General features: G+C 43.7%; 1 protein-coding gene across 1 annotated transcript in view; it reads left to right on the top strand.

The window, feature by feature from the left end:
- Positions 1 to 24619, top strand: part of pde4d (phosphodiesterase 4D, cAMP-specific) — a gene marked incomplete at both ends in the record, with an annotated part of 108866 nt that overhangs the window by 547 nt on the left and 83700 nt on the right. The window lies entirely within an intron of this gene.

Here is a 24619-nt window from a genome sequence, read left to right as displayed (position 1 = left end):
TTTTCTACATTGTAATATTAATAATAGTGAAGACATTAAAACTATGAAATAAAACATATGGAATCATGTAGTCCTCATGAGAGCCAGTTTCATCATAACTGCACTTGAAGAAACTTTCAAAGTTCTTGAAATGTTCTGTATTGACTGACCTTCATGTCTTAAAGTAATGATGGACTGTTGTTTCTCTTTGCTTATTTGAGCTCTTCTTGCCATAATATGGACTTTGGTATTTTACCAAATACGTCTATATACCCCTCCTACCTTGTCACAACACAACTGATAGGCTGAAACGCATTAAGAAGGAAAGAAATTCCACAAATTAACTTTTAGTCATTTAGCAGACACTCTTATCCAGAGCAACTTACATGAGCAATTAGGATTAAGTGCCTTGCTTAAGGGCACATCAACAGATTTTTCACCTAGTCAGCTCGGGGATTAGAACCAGCGACCTTTCGGTTACTGGCACAACACTCTTACCCACTAAGCTACCTGCCTTTTAACAAGGCACACCTGTTAATTGAAATGCATTCTAGGTGACTACCGCATGAAGCTGGTTGAGAGAATGCCAAGAGTGTGCAAAGCTGTCATCAAGGCCAAGGGTGGCTACTTTGAAGAATCTGTTTAACACTTTTTTGGTTACTACATGATTCCATATGTGTTATTTCATAGTTTTGATGTCTTCACTATTATTCTACAATGTAGAAAATAGTAAAAATAAAGAAAAACCCTGGAATGAGTAGGTGTGTCTAAACTTTTGACTAGTACTGTAAATAGAGGTTCCTTTTGGGATGTGGTTTTCTCAGGGCCATGAAAAGATTCCTTGCTGATTCCTATCTTCAAATGGTTTGTTATTAGAGCTAGTCATATAACAGTGACTCAATGTTTGGACCATAATGGTCTCTGTCAGATTATTGACCCATACCTCAACTCTCCTGCTTCCTTCCTGTCCAATATTAACATGCAGTACGTACAGTACAGTCTTTAAGACAGACAGACCGGCTTCTGCTTTTGTTTGTTTGCATTACTTGAAGCGTGCATTGACAGAAGTGTCTGGAGAGTGAGCTCGAATGCTGGCTATAGCACATACTGTGCAGATTCTTACTGTAGACATTATTTTGGTGCTCTATGTGTGTACACCCAAGCATTGTCTCAGGTCAGGAAAACTCCATATAAGACAATATAATAATGATACAGCACATTTTCAAAATCAACTTAGATCAAACACATTATGTATTCAGTATAGGTGGCCGATGTGGGAATAAAACCCACAACTCCAACCAACTGACTCACCAGAACTACAATGTCTCTTTCAGAAGTTTTAGTATTGGCTATTGAGTTTCTCTAGGTCAGGTCACATGGTTAGGAAAATATCTTGTTCCAACTCATTGTTTACTTGATTAGTATTAGATTAGAGGCAGTGGAGGGATGCCACGAGACTGTGACCTGTAGAGAGGCCAAACCAGAGTCTGTGGCTGTATAGGGGAAAAGCTGACAGACAGACAGACAGACAGTGGTCAGGAGGAATGTTCCTAGCTAATCTAGGAGCAGCTATGTGAAGAGAAACAAACTGTCTATCTCCCCCCCCCTCTCCTTCTCTCTCTCTTTATCCCCCCCCCCCCCCCTCTCTCTCTCTCTCTATCTCTCTAACACACACACGCTCAGCATTGCTGCAAGTTATTATTTGATATTGCTAGCTAAAGTCACACTTTAAACTTGAAGTTGATTACTTTTGTCATACAGACGTGACATCATAGGGTTACTGAGAAAGTCTTTACCATGAAATGTTCTATTTTGTGAGGGCAACTTTGAAAGAGTTTGACATTGTCTGAAAGAAGACTGTGTTGCAGATGCTTAAGGTTACCTCAAGATTTGAAAATACCAAGCATGAAATAATAGTAAAATACTGAATTGTTTTGGTTGTTCTTCCAGGAGGTGCTTGCTCATCCTCTTCCTCAAAGCCATGGCAGTACAGTAATTAGGTGGATGTGTAGATAGTAGTGTACATGTAGGTCTTGGTCATAACACCCTCAGGCCACTGCTGTCTTCTATGTTTGCATCCCAAATGGCACCCTTTTGACCAGGGTCCATAGGGCTCTGGTCAGAATAGTGCACTATGTAGGGAATAGGGTGCTGCTATTTTGGACATAGACTATGTAGGGGAGTTATGTGAGGATGATTAAGCCTTTCATTTAGTAATGAATTGATGCTCATTATAGAGATTGAATGGCTTAGCTTCAGCAGGCTGCTCTTAATGTATGGTAATAATTTGTTATTGCCATGTTAATTGGTTAGATAATCTGAATGGGTAATCATTCATTAGAATGTCCTCCAAGTTCCAGTATAGTACAAATACATAGAATAGTACAGAGTTCCAGTTTAGTATAAATGTGTTTCCTCTTTCATGGATAGTCTCAGTGGTTTGGTGGTATATAACAGACAGATTGAGTGACAACATGTCCACGTTGTCATGGTTGTCTGAACAAAGGCTTTCTTCTCATTCCTTTAGTGATGAGCTGTCAGAACTCATTTTGGCAGTGTGTCTGTTTGCTGCAGAGGGACCTAGCCCTGTTTCAGTCCCCATAGAAGAGGAATTTACCATCCATCCCCTACAGTGTGTGTGTGTGTGTGTGTCTACAGATGCGCTTTCAGATGGATGTGCATTATTTATCACCATAGTCTTAAAACCTCTTGAGCTGACAGCACGTTTGCACTGTTTCGCTATGGCTGTATTCATCAATCTAGCAAGAGGGCAATATTTATGTCTGGGAAAAAATAAAAAATAATTCAACCCAAATAATCTAGTACATGATAAAAGTATTATGAAACATATACAAACATGATATCATAGTGAATTCATGGCGTGAATGAATAAACCTTTTCATACTTTATAATATGTCCATATTATATTGAACAAAAATAGAAATGCAACATGCAACTATTTCAAAGATTTTACTGAGTTACAGTTCATATAAGGGAATCAGTCAATTGAAATGAATTCATTAGGCCCTAATCTATGGATTTCACATGACTGGGCATGGGTGCAGCCATGGGTGGGCCTTGGAGGGCATAGGCCCACCCACTTGGCAGCCAGACCCACCCACTGGGGAGCCTAATCTGTTTTTCTCCACAAAAGGGCTTTATTACAGACATAAATACTCCTCAGCAAGTGTGCACCAGCAAGAGACCATTGTTTGGTTAGCGATGTTTCTGTAGCGCTCATGTGATTGCAGAGTTTGCAAGAAGGTTATCAGAAAAAGGTTATCATTAGCATCATCGCTAACGGCTACACAAAGTCTAAACAGACATGTGCACCGCACCACACACACACAGACACATGGGCATTCATGTGCCGTTTCAGAAAGTTGCAGGAACATTTTAATCACTGATGCATTTTGTGGGCAAATTAATGAATGTTCCTATCAGTTCAATAGATGTAGTTGATTTCCTACTAAGTTCAATACATTTTGAATATTGTTGGATTCCGTTATAATGTCTGGATTCCGTGATTCCGTCTGCGTTCTCCACAGAGCAGATTGTATAGGGCCCTAGGGAAAGGGCCATGAAAGGGCTCCCTTTTCTTCGTTCCGACCATAATGCGATGTGTCTGCCTTCGGCGTAAAAAAAGTTTTTGACTTCCACACAAAATGACTTCTTTACTTATTTTAGGTTAAGGAAGTCTGTACAGTAGGCATCATTCTTTATCACACAGCTATATAAGATATACAGTATGTATAGATCCGTGTACTAGAGACGAAAACAACGAGTGGTCTGTCTTCGCTCTGCGGTGTAACAGAGCGTTTACACCAGGGTTCTTCAATTCCGGTCCTGGAGGGCCGAAACACCTCTGTTTTTCATCCTCTCCTTCTAATCAGGGGCTAATACAGACCTGGGACACCAGGTGAGTGCAATTAACTACCAGGTAGAAATAAAAAACAGAAGTGTTTCGGCCCTCCAGGACCGGAATTGAAGAACCCTGGTTTACACTATACAAGCAGCACTCACCTAGCCATGCTATCCTCGCCCTCATGTGGGTGCTAACAAGCTAGCAAGCAAGCTGGGTAGTGTTACGTATCAACAGCCATTGTCAGCCAATCCAGTAGTGGTTGGAAGCTATGGTGAGCTTCGAATGATCACTCGCGTCGCGATAACGCAGAGGATTTGCATAAACTTTAGTCCCACCCTTTTCAGCTTCCTCGCCCATCCATACTGCATAGCTCAACGGTCCTCCACTCACTCCGCTTCTCTCGCTTTCCTTCCATTGAAAGTGAATGGGTTCCGATGTTTTACCGTGCTATGCGGTTGTATAGTGTGAATGCACTGTAAGGGAAGCCGTGTAGCAGACATTTTCTAAGCACCGTCCACTTGAAGAAGCTAGGTGGTGACGTCACAATGTTTTCAATCCCAGAGGCACAACATCATGATACTTCCGGGGCTGACTCGACAGACCAGACTGGGGTTTGGGAAGGCAATGGGAGAAGTGAAAAATGTGTCCTTAGTTGTACATTTTCTTGAATTCTAAAGGCAAAACCTAGATTCGAGACAATGTCTTAAGTAGCTAAACCTATCATTACTAAAAGTTTGTGAAAGTGACAAACTGACACGTTTTCATTGTGGTCAAAAACAACTTTAAATCAAATGAGTGCCTTTCAATTTTTCTGAGCAAATTTTTTAGTTTTTTTATTATTATTATTATTATTATTATTATTAATATCATTTTAGAATTTTCATTGTTGGACATAAAATACTGTAAAAACACTAGGAAATCAGCACCAAGTGATTTTTATTTTGTAGTATTTTATGTCCAACAATGAAAATGATAAAATGATAATAATAATAATAATAATTAACCCAAAAATATTTGCTCAGAAAAATTGGTAAGTATTCCCACATATAATTATGAGCCACATGTTATTGTATACAAATATAAGCAAGGTTTGAAATTATTATGTTTTAGTCAAATATTATATCTGTTTGGGCTTCTTGCGGTCAATTTGCAGTCTACAAATTATTTGTAATTATGTTCTGGCCCCCGACCATCCGCTCAAGAAAAGATTTGCCTGTGGCTGAATCTAGTTGATGATCCCTGCTCTAGGACAATGTCACCAAAAACAGAAGCTCCTACAGATGTCAGTTGTTTTGCATTCTGACTTCGAAAATGGTGGGAAATGAATAAAATAAGTTATGTAGCACTAGTGGGTGGTGGGATCTTGTTCCGTGTAAGGTATGTTGTTTGTATGCTACCTTGGACTTCATGTTTCGTTTGTTGTTATGTCGTGTGTTTAGCCGTAAATAAATATGAATGCATATCACGCTGCGCCTTGGTCCTTCTCGTCCGTAAACGATCGTGACAGAAGATCCCACCAATCCTGGATCAAGCAGCGTGACGAGGAGAGAGGATGGACTTGGGAGGAGATGAGCGAGAGTCTGGCAAGAGGGATGGAGGCCATGATCACGGGGGAGAGACAATCCCCCAAAAATTTAGGGGGGGGCTCACGCCGTGGACGACGAGGCAGCAGGAGGCCGCTATAGAGCGGTTCCGCTGTTTAGCAGAGGAGGCCACCAGATTAGGGGGGTCATTGGTTCAGAGGGAGCAGAAGGAAAGTGTAGAGGCACGGCGAGAGGAGCTGGTTAGGCAGCAGAAGGAGCGGGGGTTAATGAAGGAACCCAGTCCCGCTCCTCGCACCAATCAAGTGGTGTGTGTCGCCAGTCCGGTCCGGCCCGTTCCTGCTTCCCGCACTAAGCCAGTGGTGTGTGTTCCCAGTACGGTTCGGCCCGTTCCTGCTCCTCGCATCAAGCCAGTGGTGCGCGTCGCCAGCCCGGTCCAGCCTGTTCCTGTCCCTCGCACCAAGTCAGTGGTGCGCGTCGCCGGCCCGGCCTGTTCCTGCCCCTCGCACCAAGCCAGTGGTGCGCGTCGCCAGCCCGGTCCGACCTGTTCCTGACCCTCGCACCAAGTCAGTGGTGCGCGTCGCCAGCCCGGCCCGGCCTGTTCCTGCCCCTCGCACCAAGTCAGTGGTGCGCGTCGCCAGCCCGGTCCGACCTGTGCCTGTCCCTCGCACCAAGCCAGTGGTGCGCGTCGCCAGCCCGGCCCGGCCTGTTCCTGCTCCCCGCACCAGGCCAGTGGTGCGCGTCGTCAGTCTGGTACGGCCCATTCCTGCTCCCCGCACCAAGCCAGTGGTGCGCGTCGTCAGCCCAGTCCGGCCCGTTCCTGCTCCCCGCACCAAGCCAGGGGTGCGCGTCATCAGCCAGGTTCGGCCTGTTCCTGCCCCTCGCACCAAGTTCCTGCCCCTCGCTTTATTTATCACCATAGTCTTAAAACCTCTTGAGCTGACAGCACGTTTGCACTGTTTCGCTATGGCTGTATTCATCAATCTAGCAAGAGGGCAATATTTATGTCTGGGAAAAAATAAAAAATAATTCAACCCAAATAATCTAGTACATGATAAAAGTATTATGAAACATATACAAACATGATATCATAGTGAATTCATGGCGTGAATGAATAAACCTTTTCATACTTTATAATATGTCCATATTATATTGAACAAAAATAGAAATGCAACATGCAACTATTTCAAAGATTTTACTGAGTTACAGTTCATATAAGGGAATCAGTCAATTGAAATGAATTCATTAGGCCCTAATCTATGGATTTCACATGACTGGGCATGGGTGCAGCCATGGGTGGGCCTTGGAGGGCATAGGCCCACCCACTTGGCAGCCAGACCCACCCACTGGGGAGCCTAATCTGTTTTTCTCCACAAAAGGGCTTTATTACAGACATAAATACTCCTCAGCAAGTGTGCACCAGCAAGAGACCATTGTTTGGTTAGCGATGTTTCTGTAGCGCTCATGTGATTGCAGAGTTTGCAAGAAGGTTATCAGAAAAAGGTTATCATTAGCATCATCGCTAACGGCTACACAAAGTCTAAACAGACATGTGCACCGCACCACACACACACAGACACATGGGCATTCATGTGCCGTTTCAGAAAGTTGCAGGAACATTTTAATCACTGATGCATTTTGTGGGCAAATTAATGAATGTTCCTATCAGTTCAATAGATGTAGTTGATTTCCTACTAAGTTCAATACATTTTGAATATTGTTGGATTCCGTTATAATGTCTGGATTCCGTGATTCCGTCTGCGTTCTCCACAGAGCAGATTGTATAGGGCCCTAGGGAAAGGGCCATGAAAGGGCTCCCTTTTCTTCGTTCCGACCATAATGCGATGTGTCTGCCTTCGGCGTAAAAAAAGTTTTTGACTTCCACACAAAATGACTTCTTTACTTATTTTAGGTTAAGGAAGTCTGTACAGTAGGCATCATTCTTTATCACACAGCTATATAAGATATACAGTATGTATAGATCCGTGTACTAGAGACGAAAACAACGAGTGGTCTGTCTTCGCTCTGCGGTGTAACAGAGCGTTTACACCAGGGTTCTTCAATTCCGGTCCTGGAGGGCCGAAACACCTCTGTTTTTCATCCTCTCCTTCTAATCAGGGGCTAATACAGACCTGGGACACCAGGTGAGTGCAATTAACTACCAGGTAGAAATAAAAAACAGAAGTGTTTCGGCCCTCCAGGACCGGAATTGAAGAACCCTGGTTTACACTATACAAGCAGCACTCACCTAGCCATGCTATCCTCGCCCTCATGTGGGTGCTAACAAGCTAGCAAGCAAGCTGGGTAGTGTTACGTATCAACAGCCATTGTCAGCCAATCCAGTAGTGGTTGGAAGCTATGGTGAGCTTCGAATGATCACTCGCGTCGCGATAACGCAGAGGATTTGCATAAACTTTAGTCCCACCCTTTTCAGCTTCCTCGCCCATCCATACTGCATAGCTCAACGGTCCTCCACTCACTCCGCTTCTCTCGCTTTCCTTCCATTGAAAGTGAATGGGTTCCGATGTTTTACCGTGCTATGCGGTTGTATAGTGTGAATGCACTGTAAGGGAAGCCGTGTAGCAGACATTTTCTAAGCACCGTCCACTTGAAGAAGCTAGGTGGTGACGTCACAATGTTTTCAATCCCAGAGGCACAACATCATGATACTTCCGGGGCTGACTCGACAGACCAGACTGGGGTTTGGGAAGGCAATGGGAGAAGTGAAAAATGTGTCCTTAGTTGTACATTTTCTTGAATTCTAAAGGCAAAACCTAGATTCGAGACAATGTCTTAAGTAGCTAAACCTATCATTACTAAAAGTTTGTGAAAGTGACAAACTGACACGTTTTCATTGTGGTCAAAAACAACTTTAAATCAAATGAGTGCCTTTCAATTTTTCTGAGCAAATTTTTTAGTTTTTTTATTATTATTATTATTATTATTATTATTAATATCATTTTAGAATTTTCATTGTTGGACATAAAATACTGTAAAAACACTAGGAAATCAGCACCAAGTGATTTTTATTTTGTAGTATTTTATGTCCAACAATGAAAATGATAAAATGATAATAATAATAATAATAATTAACCCAAAAATATTTGCTCAGAAAAATTGGTAAGTATTCCCACATATAATTATGAGCCACATGTTATTGTATACAAATATAAGCAAGGTTTGAAATTATTATGTTTTAGTCAAATATTATATCTGTTTGGGCTTCTTGCGGTCAATTTGCAGTCTACAAATTATTTGTAATTATGTTCTGGCCCCCGACCATCCGCTCAAGAAAAGATTTGCCTGTGGCTGAATCTAGTTGATGATCCCTGCTCTAGGACAATGTCACCAAAAACAGAAGCTCCTACAGATGTCAGTTGTTTTGCATTCTGACTTCGAAAATGGTGGGAAATGAATAAAATAAGTTATGTAGCACTAGTGGGTGGTGGGATCTTGTTCCGTGTAAGGTATGTTGTTTGTATGCTACCTTGGACTTCATGTTTCGTTTGTTGTTATGTCGTGTGTTTAGCCGTAAATAAATATGAATGCATATCACGCTGCGCCTTGGTCCTTCTCGTCCGTAAACGATCGTGACAGAAGATCCCACCAATCCTGGATCAAGCAGCGTGACGAGGAGAGAGGATGGACTTGGGAGGAGATGAGCGAGAGTCTGGCAAGAGGGATGGAGGCCATGATCACGGGGGAGAGACAATCCCCCAAAAATTTAGGGGGGGGCTCACGCCGTGGACGACGAGGCAGCAGGAGGCCGCGATAGAGCGGTTCCGCTGTTTAGCAGAGGAGGCCACCAGATTAGGGGGGTCATTGGTTCAGAGGGAGCAGAAGGAAAGTGTAGAGGCACGGCGAGAGGAGCTGGTTAGGCAGCAGAAGGAGCGGGGGTTAATGAAGGAACCCAGTCCCGCTCCTCGCACCAATCAAGTGGTGTGTGTCGCCAGTCCGGTCCGGCCCGTTCCTGCTTCCCGCACTAAGCCAGTGGTGTGTGTTCCCAGTACGGTTCGGCCCGTTCCTGCTCCTCGCATCAAGCCAGTGGTGCGCGTCGCCAGCCCGGTCCAGCCTGTTCCTGTCCCTCGCACCAAGTCAGTGGTGCGCGTCGCCGGCCCGGCCTGTTCCTGCCCCTCGCACCAAGCCAGTGGTGCGCGTCGCCAGCCCGGTCCGACCTGTTCCTGACCCTCGCACCAAGTCAGTGGTGCGCGTCGCCAGCCCGGCCCGGCCTGTTCCTGCCCCTCGCACCAAGTCAGTGGTGCGCGTCGCCAGCCCGGTCCGACCTGTGCCTGTCCCTCGCACCAAGCCAGTGGTGCGCGTCGCCAGCCCGGCCCGGCCTGTTCCTGCTCCCCGCACCAGGCCAGTGGTGCGCGTCGTCAGTCTGGTACGGCCCATTCCTGCTCCCCGCACCAAGCCAGTGGTGCGCGTCGTCAGCCCAGTCCGGCCCGTTCCTGCTCCCCGCACCAAGCCAGGGGTGCGCGTCATCAGCCAGGTTCGGCCTGTTCCTGCCCCTCGCACCAAGCCAGTGGTGCGCGTCGCCAGCCCGGTCCGACCTGTTCCTGACCCTCGCACCAAGTCAGTGGTGCGCGTCGCCAGCCCGGCCTGGCCTGTTCCTGCCCCTCGCACCAAGTCAGTGGTGCGCGTCGCCAGCCCGGTCCGACCTGTGCCTGTCCCTCGCACCAAGCCAGTGGTGCGCGTCGCCAGCCCGGCCCGGCCTGTTCCTGCTCCCCGCACCAAGTCAGTGGTGCGCGTCGCCAGCCCGGTCCGACCTGTGCCTGTCCCTCGCACCAAGCCAGTGGTGCGCGTCGCCAGCCCGGCCCGGCCTGTTCCTGCTCCCCGCACCAGGCCAGTGGTGCGCGTCGCCAGTCTGGTACGGCCCATTCCTGCTCCTCGCACCAAGCCAGGGGTGCGCGTCATCAGCCAGGTTCGGCCCGTTCCTACTCCCCGCACCAAGCCAGTGGTGCGTGTGTCCAGTCCGGCACGGCCCATGCCTGTTCCACCGGTGCCTGGTCCGGCACCGGTCAGCTGCTCCACTCCGGAGCCAGAGCAATCCGCTCCACCAGGGTCCAGTCCAGCTCCGGTCAGCGGCTCCACTCCGGAGCCAGAGCAGTCCGCTCCACCGGTGCCTGATCCAGCTCCAGTCAGCGGCTCCACTCCGGAGCCAGAGCAGTTCGATCCACCGTCGTCGGGTCCAGCTCCAGTCAGCGGTTCCAGACCAGACCAGGGGCGCAACAGGGAGGCGGATAATAGGTGGTGGTCACGCCCGGAGCCGGATCCGCCTCCGAGGCGGAATGCCCACCCGGCCCCTACCCTGTTATGTTTAGGTTGCGCGGTCGGAGTCCGCACCTTTGGGGGGGGGGGGTGGTACTGTCACGCCCTGGCTCTGGGGACTCTTAAATGTTGAGCCAGGGTGTGTAGTTTCTATGTTTAGTTTTCTATGTTTAGTTTCTAGATCGTTTAGATCTATGTTGGCCAGGGTGGTTCCCAATCAGAGGCAGCTGTAGCTCGTTGTCTCTGATTGGGGACCATACTTAGGTAGCCTGTTGGCACTAGTGGGTTGTGGGATCTTGTTCCGTGTAAGGTATGTTGTTTGTATGCTACCTTGGACTTCATGTTTCGTTTGTTGTTTTGTCGTGTGTTTAGTCGTAAATAAATATGAATGCATATCACGCTGCGCCTTGGTCCTTCTCGTCCGTAAACGATCGTGACACTGGTTCCCCAACACTACCAAGCCCCGGCTGACTGAATGACTAGAACTTCACTCCCCACAGTCATCTTGCGTTTGTTTTACGGGATTAACATGCTGATTTTGTTTTCCTCTTTACTTAGGTCTACCTCTTCAACATTAATTTATTCAAATTCAGTCTCGATATTCAAGGTATATCTATTTAAAGATCTTATTCAAAGTAAATGTTGAGCTCTGAATTCAAGCCAGTGTTGTTATTTTCTGAGCGTGTTGTGTTGTTAAAATGTGCTATGCGGTACAATAGACTAGAGTATGTATTTGAAAGCCAAATGGCTCCTGGTCCTTATTGATACAGTAGGACGTTATGAGCACAAGCAGATGCCAGACTAAATCTGCCATTTACCTCCATGACAATAAAGCCTCACCTCGCTAGAGAGAGGCTGAGTGGCTGTTACACAATCCCAGTTCACCTTGGATTTGGCACTCAGCAGGCACGCATGCACACACACACACACAAACACACACACACACATACGTAGGAGAGTGATTTTTCCTCTATACTCCTCAGACCTGTAGACGGGTAGTGCTGTCTTTGTCAACAGAGGACGTTGGGTTGTCTTTGTCAACAGAGGACGTTGGGTTGTCTTTGTCAACAGAGGACGTTGGGTTGTCTTTGTCAACAGAGGACGTTGGGTTTAGAGTGATAGTTTGGCAGTTAGATAGTCGAGACTTCACAGCTCTTATTGAAGGGATCAATGAGTGGCTTAGTGTTTGGTTGGCAGACTCACTTTTAATTTGTCACAAACACATTTGTCACCATAGTGATTTTCTGGGTTGGACTTCGGAGAGCTAATTACTGTTCTTGACTACCTCTGCAGATTTTCAATATATTACATGGCTATAAATACTTACAGACACAGCAGTAGTTTCAGGAACAGAGTTAATGTGGGAGTAAAAACATTACTGTAGCTAGCACAGACAATTTTACTAATTCTAAAGGCTTCTAATAGATTTTTAGCTTAATGCTATGAATCCACTATTTGTCTTTCATTTTGTCAGTCCTTTTTCAGTAGATTTCAAAGCTTTGTGGCAATATAAAATACGTTTTCATCATGCATCACTATTTGTTATTTAATGTTATATAACTATGTTTGTTGGCTTGGGTCTGAGCACTTGAAAAATGATAATAGATTAAACATTGTATGTGGATTTCTATTCGCAGAAATATGATTGAAATAATCAGAAATGTAACAACAACTGCAGTGTATCTACAGTAATCATATACGGTGAACCCTAATACACTGTGATGTGCTGAGGGAGGAGAAGAATTGGGAGGTCTATATTTAGAGACTGTACCATGGTAAGAGTTGAGAAGGAGCTCTGTGCTGTATTTGGCTTTTGGAGACGTCATAGTGCTGCCAGGATCGCATCCTTCTGGAGGCAAATTCATCACTCAGTGTACCCATAGGACCAGCAGAGACGAGAGAGAGAGAGAGAGCGAGATAGAGAAAGAAAGAGAGTTTGTGTGTTGCTGACGGCTCTCCCGCCGCATCAATCTCTGTCATACTGCTGTGCTGCTTGTGACACACATATCTTTATTAAGGTGGGCTATATAGAGCCGGACTGGGGGGTCAGTCTGCTGCAGAGCTCTATGGGGTTCAATAGACAGCTTGTTGGAGAAGTGTGTGTGTAGAACACACACACTCAGTTCAAGTCAAGGGAGGTGCAGTGAGCCATGGCTGGAGATAATGTTCCCTTTACTCATGATAACCAGCAACAGCCAAGACCTAATGACACATCCAGCACCACAGATCTGCATCGTGTGTGTGTGTGGGTGTGTGTGTGTGTGTTGGTGTGTAGTGTCTGTGTAAGTGCGTGTGTGTTCGTGTGTGTGACAGTGAGCGTTTATCAACCATTGTACTGGACAGAATGTGTGCTTGGCAGGGCCAGTTCCTTTGAGTAACCATTCATCACTTTGTCTGGGCTCCATTGTCAGCTTCAATGCTCAGTATATTTTCCTTAAAGGTGATATCTTTACAAAATCAAATCAAATCAAATTGTATTGGTCACTTAAACATATTTAGCAGATGTTATTGCAGGTTTAGTGAAATGCTTGTGTTCCTAGCTCCAAAAGTCCAGTAGTATCTAATAATTCACATCAACACACACAAATCTAAAAGTAAAAGAATGGAATTAAGAAATATATAAATATTAGGATGAGCAATGTCGGAATGGCATTGACTAAAATACAGTAGAATACAATATATACATATGAAATGAGTAAAGCAGTATGTAAACATTATTAAAGTGACTAGTGTTCCATTATTAAAGTGACCAGTGATTCCATGTCTATGTACATAGGGCAGCAGCCTCTAGCGGCTAGTGATGGCTATTTAACCGTCTGATGGCCTTGAGTTAGAAGCTGTTTTTCAGTCTCTCGGTCACAGCTTTGATGCACCTGTACTGACCTCGCCTTCGGGATGATAGTGGGGTGAACAGGCCGTGGCTCGGGTGGTTGATGTCCTTGATGATCTTTTTGGCCTTCCTGTGACATCGGGTGCTGTAGGTGTCCTGTAGGTGTCCTACAAAGACACCATAGACCACATGCACTATTTCACTGTCATTTTGAGAACAAGTTTTCATTCTAATAATTTTGTCAAGGCATGTCCCTGTACTTACTATTGAGATGTGTGCAGCCATCCTCACACAGAGGAGAGCCACTGCGACAGCATAGCCCCAACCCTCACATCCATTTCATAACATTCCCTCTGCTCTGTTTCCCCTGTATCCCCAGTAGCAGTGGTAAGATAGAGCATTCAATCGTCTGTATCTCTCTGGAACATTTGGAACACAACAGTCAGATCAATAAAAATGCAACCCCGGTGTCAGATCTGTCAGAGGAGAGTAGAGATGGCCGCAGGTGGTTCATGACTAAACTCACCATAAATCAGATCTATCTTTTCTATCTCTGTGTCTGAACGGTTGAACCTCTCAGAGCAGGGGCACAGCAGGCTGGCAGCATGTCATCTAACAGCATGGCACATGCCCTCTGCCCAGAAAGGGACTGGAGATACACAAGGGAAATACAAATATGAGCACAATTAGAGATTGTAGCTCCTCCTGCAGTCGTAGCTCCTCCATCACCCAGCCTTACAGTAAAGGTGCTACAGTCTAGTTGTTTGGAATCTGTTCATATCATTAGTGAGTGTGAGGTCAGAGATCTGGTGCTGTGTCCATGCGTACGTCACCATTAGACCCCAACAATGCCCCTCCGCCTGGCTATCAGATCTAATCAGACAGGCCTTTCCTGCTGGAACATAACAAAACACTGAGACCGGCGGCCAATAGCAGTCACACCTCGCTCACAAAATAAACAGATGTAATGAAACAAAAACGTAGATTTCATTGACTTTGAAAAGGCGTTTGACAGTATAGACCAAGAGAAGCTGTGGAAATGTATGTATCAACGTCATTAAGCACACCTACCAAGGCATGCAGTGTCACGTCCATCATGAAGAAAGTCCAACAGAAAAGTTCCAAGTCATTAATGGGGTGCGGCAGGGCTGCCTGTTCTCTCGATTCCTCTTCCTTCTTTGCGTCAACTGGATCATGAAACAAACAACCAAAAACCAAACCGGTATTCAGTGGAGCCTGACTGAACAGCTAGAGGATCTAGACTTGGCTGATGATTTGGCACTATTAGCACACACTCACCAGCAGATACAGAAAAAAATATCAACTGGTGGGTCGCAACCCATATATGGGTCTCTAGAGGTTTGGAATGGGTCGCAAGTGGGTCACAAAAAAATTAAATACTAATATATACAGTGCCTTGCAAAAGTATTCATCCCCCTTGCCTTTTTCCCTATTTTGTTGCATTACAACCTGTATTTTAAATGGATTTTTATTTGGATTTCATGTAATGGACATACACAAAATAGTTCAAATTGGTGAAAAAAATTCAAAAAAATAAATTACGGAAAAGTGGGGCATGCATATGTATTCACCCCCTTTGCTATGAAGCCCCTAAATAAGATCTGGTGCAACCAATTACCTTCAGAAGTCACATAATTAGTTAAATAAAGTCCACATGTGTGCTATCTAAGTGTCACATGATCTGTCACATGATCTCAGTATATATACACCTGTTCTGAAAGGCCCCAGAGTCTGCAACACCACAAAGCAAGGGGCACCACCAAGCAAGCAGCACCATGAACACCAAGGAGCTCTCCAAACAGGTCAGGGACAAGGTTGTGGAGAAGTACAGATCAGGGTTGGGTTATAAAAAAATATCCGAAACTTTGAATATCCCACGGAGCACCATTAAATCTAGTATTAAGAAATGGAAAGAATATGGCACCACAACAAACCTGTCAAGAGAGGGCCGCCCACCAAAACTCACGGACCAGGCAATGAGGCCATTAATCAGAGACCAAAGATAACCCTGAAGGAGCTGCAAAGCTCCACAGAGGAGATTGGAGTATCTGTCCATAGGACCACTTTAAGCCGTACACTCCACAGAGCTGGGCTTTACAGAAGAGTGGCCAGAAAAAAGCCATTGCTTAAAGAAAAAAATATCCAAACACGTTTGGTGTTCACCAAAAGACATGTGGGAGACTCCCCAAACATATGGAAGAAGGTACTCTGGTCAGATGAGACTAAAATTGAGTTTTTTGTCCATCAAGGAAAACACTATGTCTGGCGCAAACCCAACACCTCTCATCAACCCGAGAACACCATCTCCACAGTGAAGCATGGTGGTGGCAGCATCATGCTGTGGGGATGTTTTTCATCGGCAGGGACTGGGAAACTGGTCAGAATTGAAGGAATGATGGATGGCGCTAAATACAGGGAAATTCTTGAGGGAAACCTATTTCAGTCTTCCAGAGATTTGAGACAGGGACGGAGGTTCACCTTCCAGCAGGACAATGACCCTAAGCATACTGCTAAAGCAACACTCGCATGGTTTAAGGGGAAACATTTAAATGTCTTGGAATGGCCTAGTCAAAGCCCAGACCTCAATCCAGTTGAGAATCTGTGGTATGACTTAAAGATTGCTGTACACCAGCAGAACCCATCCAATTTGAAGGAGCTGGAGCAGTTTTGCCTTGAAGAATGGGCAAAAATCCCAGTGTCTAGATGTGCCAAGCTTATAGAGACATACCCCAAGAGACTTGCAGCTTTAATTGCTGCAAAAGGTGGCTCTACAAAGTATTGTCTTTGGGGGGGGGGGGGTGAATAGTTATGCACGCTCAAGTTTTCTCTTTTTTTGTCTTATTTCTTGTTTGTTTCACAATAACAAATATTTTGCATCTTCAAAGTGGTAGGCATGTTATGTAAATCAAATGAAACAAACCCCCACAAACAAAATAGGAAAAATGCCAAGGGGGGTGAATACTTTCGGAAGCCACTGTCTGAACTTAAACGACTAAAACCAGGTAGAAAGTGTGTAGAAATGATAATGAACAATTTAACCTCTGAATAATTGTTCTTCAATCACAGTATTTTCAATATAGAGTTATTAGAAGCGCTATTAGCGGATTTGTTTGATTTTGTGGTCTCAAACCAGTGAGTTTAACATTATTCATCAAGAATATGGGCAAAATGGAATTATTGACAATGAAAAAGGTGGGACCCTTGTCATGTTGGTACATTTACTATCAATATAGCATTAAACATCGTTTTCCAGATTGCATTTTGGCACACAAAAAAATGGCGGTGTGAATATTGGACTGCGACTGAGACAACCTGGTTCAATTTGGGTCCAGAGGCAAAACTAGTTGAAACAATAGCAGCTACGTTGGACTTAAGATCAACCCCTCGAAAACCAAAATCATGAGGATCAACAATAAAAACAACACACGCATAACCATGGAAAACAACCAACTAGAAGAGGTAGATAGATTCACCTATCTACAGTAGGTAGTGTGATAACTGTGGATGGAGGGACAGATGAAGATGTCAAAGCAAGAATTGGTGAAACAAGAACAGCATTCAACACATTCTTCTGTACGGATCTGATGCATGGAGAACCACCACTAACATACTGAACAAATTACAAGCATTCCCCAACCACTGTCTCAGACACCGTCTGGGAGTCCACTGGCCAGATACCATCAGCAACATCAAGCTGTGGGAAACTACTAAACAAGAACCAACATCAGAACAACTCAAGAGGAGAAAGTGGACACACACTCGCAAAAGAGGAAGACGAAACACGGAGCAAGAGATTAAGGTTGTGGGTCTGACATGGCAACGCCTGGAGCAGAGGGCAAAAGACCGAAAGGAATGGAGGCGATTCATCGAAGGCCTAAGTAGGTAAGTAATAAAACAAAAAGGTGTGATAATGTTGCAGGAGAACAATCCTGGGCCCTGACTTGGGGTTATGTGAAGTACATGAACCACACAGTTCTGAGTAGAGTTACAACATTCTGGTAACGTTAAAGGTATCCTATAGCCTATATCCGGTATCCTAACCAGGATTTCTGGAAAACCTGGGAATTTTGGTAAAGTTACAGGAATTTTGCAACCCTAGTTGAGTCAAATCAGGTCAAAGCAGAACATTCCATACAATAGGCCTACTGGTCATCACTCTTGTCCCAGCCCTTCAGGGGTAGGCGGCCTACTTGTTTGTGCATTTAGGTAATTTGGGAACAGAATGTGAACAATGGAGCATTCAGCTGATCTGTTACACTGACGTCTGTATCGTCCTATTGTTTCTATCCGTTGGCCTGAGTGTTATATCACTGGGCTAATCACATTAGGATTCACCTGCAGAAAATGTTTATGAGAACAGCAACAATAGAGGCCTATTGCTTATGACGAACAAGGTGATTAGGATCAGTATGATGACAACAATGGACGGAGTAGCTTACCTTGGCTTATAATCAAGAGAGGGAGTCTGTGCTGATGACATGGACGTCGATTAAGGCAGCCCCCCGAACCTCTTTGATTCAGAGGGGTTGGGTTAAATGTGGTACACACGTTTCGGTTGAATGCATTCAGTTGTACAATCCCCTTTCCCTTCCCTTCCCCCCACACGCAGACATGATATAACCTTAATACAGCACCAGAGGGCTAATGCTACAGTCAGGTACAGAATTATTGGCACTCTTGATAAAGATAAGCAAAAAAGACTGTATAAAATAAATGATACAAATAGTGAGACATATTGTACTGTATGCTCAATTTAAAAAATATATATATATATATTTATACTAATACAATTGCTCAGCGAAATATATTTTTTTTAACAAGTAATAACAACAAATCTCAAAAAGATATGGGTCAAAATTATTGCCACACTGTTTTCAATATCTTTCAATACCTCACCTTGTGAGGATAACAGCACTGAGCATTTTTCTAGAATGTTTTATGAGATTGGAGAACACATTGGGAGGGATCTTAGACCATACCTCCATGCATAATCTTTCAAGATCCTTGATATCCTTTGTCTGCGCTTATGGACTGCCCTCTTTAATTCAATGGGTTTTAAGTCCGGAGACTGAGATTGATGGCCATTGTAACATTTTGATTTTGTGGTCAATTAAACATTTAGTTGTGGATTTTGATTTGTGCTTGGGGTTAGATTCGGGACCTTTTAGCCAAAAACCTGGTTTCCTGTGCCAGGAGGCTGTATCTTGGCCGCAAGTGGATCTTCCAGCAAGACGATAACCCCAAGTACATACCCTTGAATGTTTTGGTACACCTACTGGAGAGCTCTTCTTTGTCTATACTTATTCAGCATCGTTCACAACCTCTTAAGCCATAGACCAACACATCTCTTTAATGATTCACATGTGAGGCCATGTGCTAAACAGAGTGAGTAAGGTAGTGTAGTAAACAACCAAAGATTTAAAGACTAAAAGTGGTGAAAGTAGTAGCCTACAATAAGGAAAAACTCCAGGTAAAAAATACAGTATCTAGTCCTTGGCCTATATCCTAATCTGACTTTGGTGCAGATTTACATTTAACATTTTAGGAGACGCTCTTATCCAGTGAGTGCATACATTATTTTTTTATTTTTTCATACTGGCCCCCCGTGGGAATCGAACCCACAACCCTGGTGTTGCAAACGCCATGCTCTACCAACTGAGCTACATCCCAGATCATGTTGTTCTTCACATTACTGTCTCTGGTAAACACACATTATATCAAATAAAATCAAAGTTTTTTTTGTCACATGCACAGGATACAGAAGGTGTAAACGATACAGTTTAAAAAAAAATGTTTCTTGCATATTTGCATAGTAGTTTCAGGAAACTAGGTGTATGTCACGGGTCACTACTTCACAGGAGAGCCATTTGAATGTAAACTTTTTTTTTATCAAAGGCAGAAATGCCTTCTGGAACATGTGAACTTTCATATGCCTTAATGACAAAGTGTATGCTATCTGTAAATACAAATACAATTGTAACATTTTGAGCCTAGTTGGTTTAGCCACAGAAAAAGACAGCAACCTTCTCGCTAGACATGATTGGCTGAGATAATGAGTGGGCTGGACATGCCAAGAGATGAGTTTGGATAGGTCTGCCATATAGCACGCTTCTGTCTTTTTGAGCTGGTCAGTATGTGTAGGTAATCCTGTCTAACGTGGCTTTTCTTGAAATATATCGCTTACTAGAAGTGTTGCTCTCCACTATCTGGAAGACCGAGTTTTGAAATCAGTGGAATTAGAGTATGATAGCTAAGGAGATGGAGAAAACACCTGTCTCCAGATTACATCTTCAAAGTAAGGGCAACTATGGCATCCATGACAGGGAGAAGCGTCCAACCATGATGTATACGAGTAAGGTAGTCTAGCTAGCTACATTTTCAGATATTACACATTTCAAATTTTGACAGAAAGTCATTTTCATTTCAAGTTATAGTCTACTGTTAGCTAGCTAGCTAACGTGTATGATCTTATTATTTGTGTCACAGAGCCATTTGCTTTGCTAGTTATAGCCTAATGTTAGCTAGCTAACATTGAACCTGGTTGGTTAGCTACCTGCAGATTCATGCAGGGTAGTAACGTCATGAGTTGGGATTATGGTTAATTGTTTAGCTAGCTAGCTACATGTCTTAACAAAAGACTCCAATATGCAAGTAACCATTTCAATAGAACGTTCATGATGTCAATGCGACAACTGTTGATAGACGTAGATTATAAATTCTCTCTGGCTATCTACTCCGATTTCAGAGCACTATCGTCTGAGTGTGCCAGAGCGCAGAATAATTTACGAATGCTCAACACCCATTGAATATGGCTGGTGTCAGTAAACGTTGGCAAAAAAGCGTAATTAAATTGTTGCCAGCAGCACAGTTGCAGTCACCAATGCTCTGGATAACATAAAAACAGCCTAACCAGCTCTGCTAGGGCGAATAAGTCAGAGTGAGCTGTTCTCTCATTTGTGTCTTGAAGTAGCTAGCAAGCTAGCCAATGTTAGCTTGGGTGCTTGACTGCTGTTGTTAGGGCAGAACCATTGGATCAACCCTATTCCTCGGCCAGAGCGTCCAGTGTGTGCTGTTAGCAGTAGATGTTCATTCTTCCCTGTCCTCAATGTTTCTCCACTGAACAAGGAGACAGGATGTAGTTTATAGCCTCAAGCCTAGCATGTGGCTGACCAATTAGAATTCCTTGCAATAAAATTGGGCCAATGGCCAAACCCCAAGGATCCTGTTTCAGGCTGAATGTATAGACAATTTGGACCAATGAGAACTTGCCACATGTAGCTATGAGTCCCTGGTTGGAACCCCTACACAGATTCTAAACAGATGTTGAACTGAAAAACAACTATTTCCATTGATCGTTAATTCCCTCTTGACCTCTAGTCCTCTGCGTTGTGTATTTATATTTGAATATTCTTACACTCCCCCCTAGACCATTTAAAAAATGAATATACTTAAAATGTATTTTTAGAAAACAATAGAAAACATAACAAATAGACGGTATAAAAAACATTAGCTGTAAGCATAACATCATTGGCATTAAACACCTTGCATTTCTATAAAACACAAAGGGCATATTTTACTTGCTGTTGCAATAAGAAATAAATAACATCAAATTGATCAGAAATACATTGTAGACATTGTTAATGTTGTAAATGGCTATTGTAGCTGGAAATGGCTGTTTTTTTATGGAATATCTATATAGGCGTACAGAGGCCCATTATCAGCAACAATCAGTCCTGTGTTCCAATGGCACGTTGTGTTTCATTTAAGTTGATCATTTTAAAAGGCTAATTGATCATTAGAAAACCCTTTTACAATTATGTTAGCACAGCTGAAAACTGTTGTGCTGATTAAAGGCAATAACACTGGCCTTCTTGAGACTAGTTGACTATCTGGAGCATCTGCAATTGTGGGTTCGATTACAGGCTTAAAATGGCCAGAAACAAATAACTTTCTTCTGAAACTCGTCAGTCTATTCTTGTTCTGAGAAATGAAGGCCATTCCATGTAAGAAATTACCAAGAAACTGAATATCTCGTACAACGCTGTGTACTACTCCCTTCACAGAACAGCGCAAACTGTCTCTAACCAGAATAGAAAGAGGAGTGGGAGGCCCCGGTGCACAACTGAGCAAGAGGACAAATACATTAGAGTGTCTAGTTTGAGAAACAGACGCCTCACAGGTCCTCAACTGGCAGCTTCATTAAATAGTACCCGCAAAACACCAGTCTCAACGTAAACAGTGAAGAGGCGACGCCGGGATGCTGACCTTCTAGGCAGAGTTGCATAGAAAAAGCTATATCTCAGACTGGCCAATAAAAAGAAAAGATTAAGATGGGTAGTCTGAGATATGGCTTTTTCTTTGCAACTCTGCCTAGAAGGTCAGCATCAAGTCATATGGAAACATGTAGTAACCAAAAAAGTGTTAAACAAATCAAAATATATTTTTTATTTGAGATTCTTCAAATAGCCACACTTTGCCTTGATGACAGCTTTGCACACTCTTGGAATTCTCCTAACTAGCTTCACCTGGAATGCTTTTCCAACAGTCTTGCAGGAGTTTCCACATATCCTGAGCACTTGTTGGCTGCTTTTCCTCTGTACGCCTATGTAGATATTCCATAAAAAATCTGCCGTTTCCAGCTACAATAGCCATTTACAACATTAACAATGTCTACACTGTCCCACCCCCCACACACGCGGAGACCGGCTCAATCGGTGCCTCCAGTGATGCTATCTCTTTCATCTTTACCCAACGCTTAGGTTTACCTCCACTGTACTCATATCCTTGTCTGTACATAATGCCCTGAATCTATTCTACAACGGCCGGAAATCTGCCCCTTTTTTTCTCTGTACTCAATGCACTAGAAGACCAGTTCTTAAAGCCTTTAGCCTTATCCTTATTCTACTCCTCCTCTGTTCCTCTGGTGATGTAGAGGTTAACCCAGGCCCTGTAACCCCCAGTATCACTCCTGCTCCCCAAGCGCTATAATTTGTTGACTTCTGTAACCGCAAAAGCCTTGGTTTCTTGCATGTTAACATCAGCAGCCTCCTCCCTACGTTTGAGTTATTCACTGCGTTAGCACACTCCTCCAACCCTGATGTTCTAGCAGTGTCTGAATCCTGGCTTAGGAAGGCCACCAAAGATTCTGAAATATCCATTCCCAACTACAACATTTTCTGTCTAGATAGAACTGCCAAAGGGGGCGGAGTTGCAATCTACTTTAGAGCTCTATCATACTATCCAGGTCTGTGCCCAAACAGTTAGAGCTTCTACTAAAATCCACCTTTCCAGAAATAAGTCTCTCACTGTTGCCGCTTGCCACAGACCCTAGTAAAACGCTAGTAAAACTAAATGCATGCTCTTCAATCGAACGCTGCTGGCACCCGCCCACCCGACTAGAATCACTACTCTCGACGGGTCTGACCTAGAGTATTTGGACAACTACAAATACCTAGGTGTCTGGTTAGACCGTAAACTCTCCTTCCAGACTCACATTAAGCATCTCCAATCCAAAGTTAAATCTAGAATTGGCTTCCTATTTCGCAAAAAAGCCTCCTTCACTCATGCTGCTAAACATGCCCTCGTAAAACGGACTATCCTACCGATCCTTGACTTTGGCGATGTCATTTACAAAATAGCTGCCAACACTCTACTAAGCAAATTGGATGTAGTCTATCACAGTGCCATCCGTTTTGTCACCAAAGCCCCATATACTACCCACCATTGTGACCTGTACGCTCTCGTTTGCTGGCCCTCACTACATATTCGTCGCCAAACCCACTGGCTCCAGGTCATCTATAAATCACTTCTAGGCAAATCCCCGCCTTATCTTAGCTCATTGATCACCATAGCAACACCCACCCGTAGTATGCGTTCCAGCAGGTATATCTCACTGGTCATCCCCAAAGCCAACACCTCCTTTGGCCGCCATTCCTTCCAGTTCTCTGCTGCCAATGACTGGAACGAACTGCAAAAATCTCTGAAGTTGGAGACACTTATCTCCCTCACTATCTTTAAGCATCAGTTGTCAGAGCAGCTTACCGATCACTGCACCTGTACACAGCCCATCTATAATTAGTCCACCCAACTACCTCATCCCCATATTGTTATTTACATTGTTATTTAATTTGCTCATTTGCACTCCAGTATCTCTATTTGCACATCATCTTCTGCACATCTATCATTAATACTAAATTATAATTGTAATTATTTTGCACTATGGCCTATTTATTGCCTTACCTCCATAACTTACTACATTTGCACACACTGTATATAGATTTTCTATTTTGTTATTGACTGTACGTTTTGTTTATTCCATATGTAACTCTGTGTTGTTGTTGTTTTTACCGCACTGCTTTGCTTTATCTTGGCCAGGTAGCAGTTGTAAATTAGAACTTGTTCTCAACTGGCTTACCTGGTTAAATAAAGGTGAAATTAATAAAAATAAAAACTGTATTTGTGATCAATTTGATGTTATTTTAAAGGACAAAAAAATAGCTTTTCTTTCGAAAACAAGGACATTTCTAAGTGACCCCAAACTTTTGAACGGTAGTGTACATGGATGAACACTTCACTGCAGACTGGAACCCCTTTAGCTAACTAAGTAAGACATCTTGTGTCATTTCCGTTTTGTTTGTACAGCTTGTTTGGCACGCATTATGTCAAGTCACTCCGATTCACAGTGACCGTGTGCATAAAGTAGTCCATCACAACTTTTTCCCACTGATCTTTGTCGATAGCGCCTGCTAAATTCAAGGCAGCAATGTTTTTGAGAGCAGTAGCAAAATGTTTGTAGTTCTCCACTTTTGTAGTTCTTTAAAATAGCTGCAGTAGCAAGGATTATCTACACATACTGAGCAGCTCATGTTAAAGACAGAAGCATGGTACATGGCAGGCCAACTTTTGTAGTTCTTTAAAAAAGCCGCAGTAGCAAGAATTATCTACACATACTGAGCAGCTCATGTTAAAGACAGAAGCATGGTACATGGCAGGCCAATCCGAACTCATCTCTCGGCATGTCCAGCCCGTCCATTATCTCAGCCAGTCATGTTTTAAATTCAAATGCCTCTCCTGTGAAGTAATGACTTGCTATAAACTCCTAGCTTCCTGAAA

This window comes from Coregonus lavaretus (assembly GCF_964263955.1).
Source record: "Coregonus lavaretus genome assembly, chromosome: 17".
NCBI classification, from domain to species: domain Eukaryota; kingdom Metazoa; phylum Chordata; class Actinopteri; order Salmoniformes; family Salmonidae; genus Coregonus; species Coregonus lavaretus.
The sequence above is the reverse complement of the archived record's forward strand: the minus strand, read 5'-3'. Positions and strand labels throughout refer to the sequence as shown.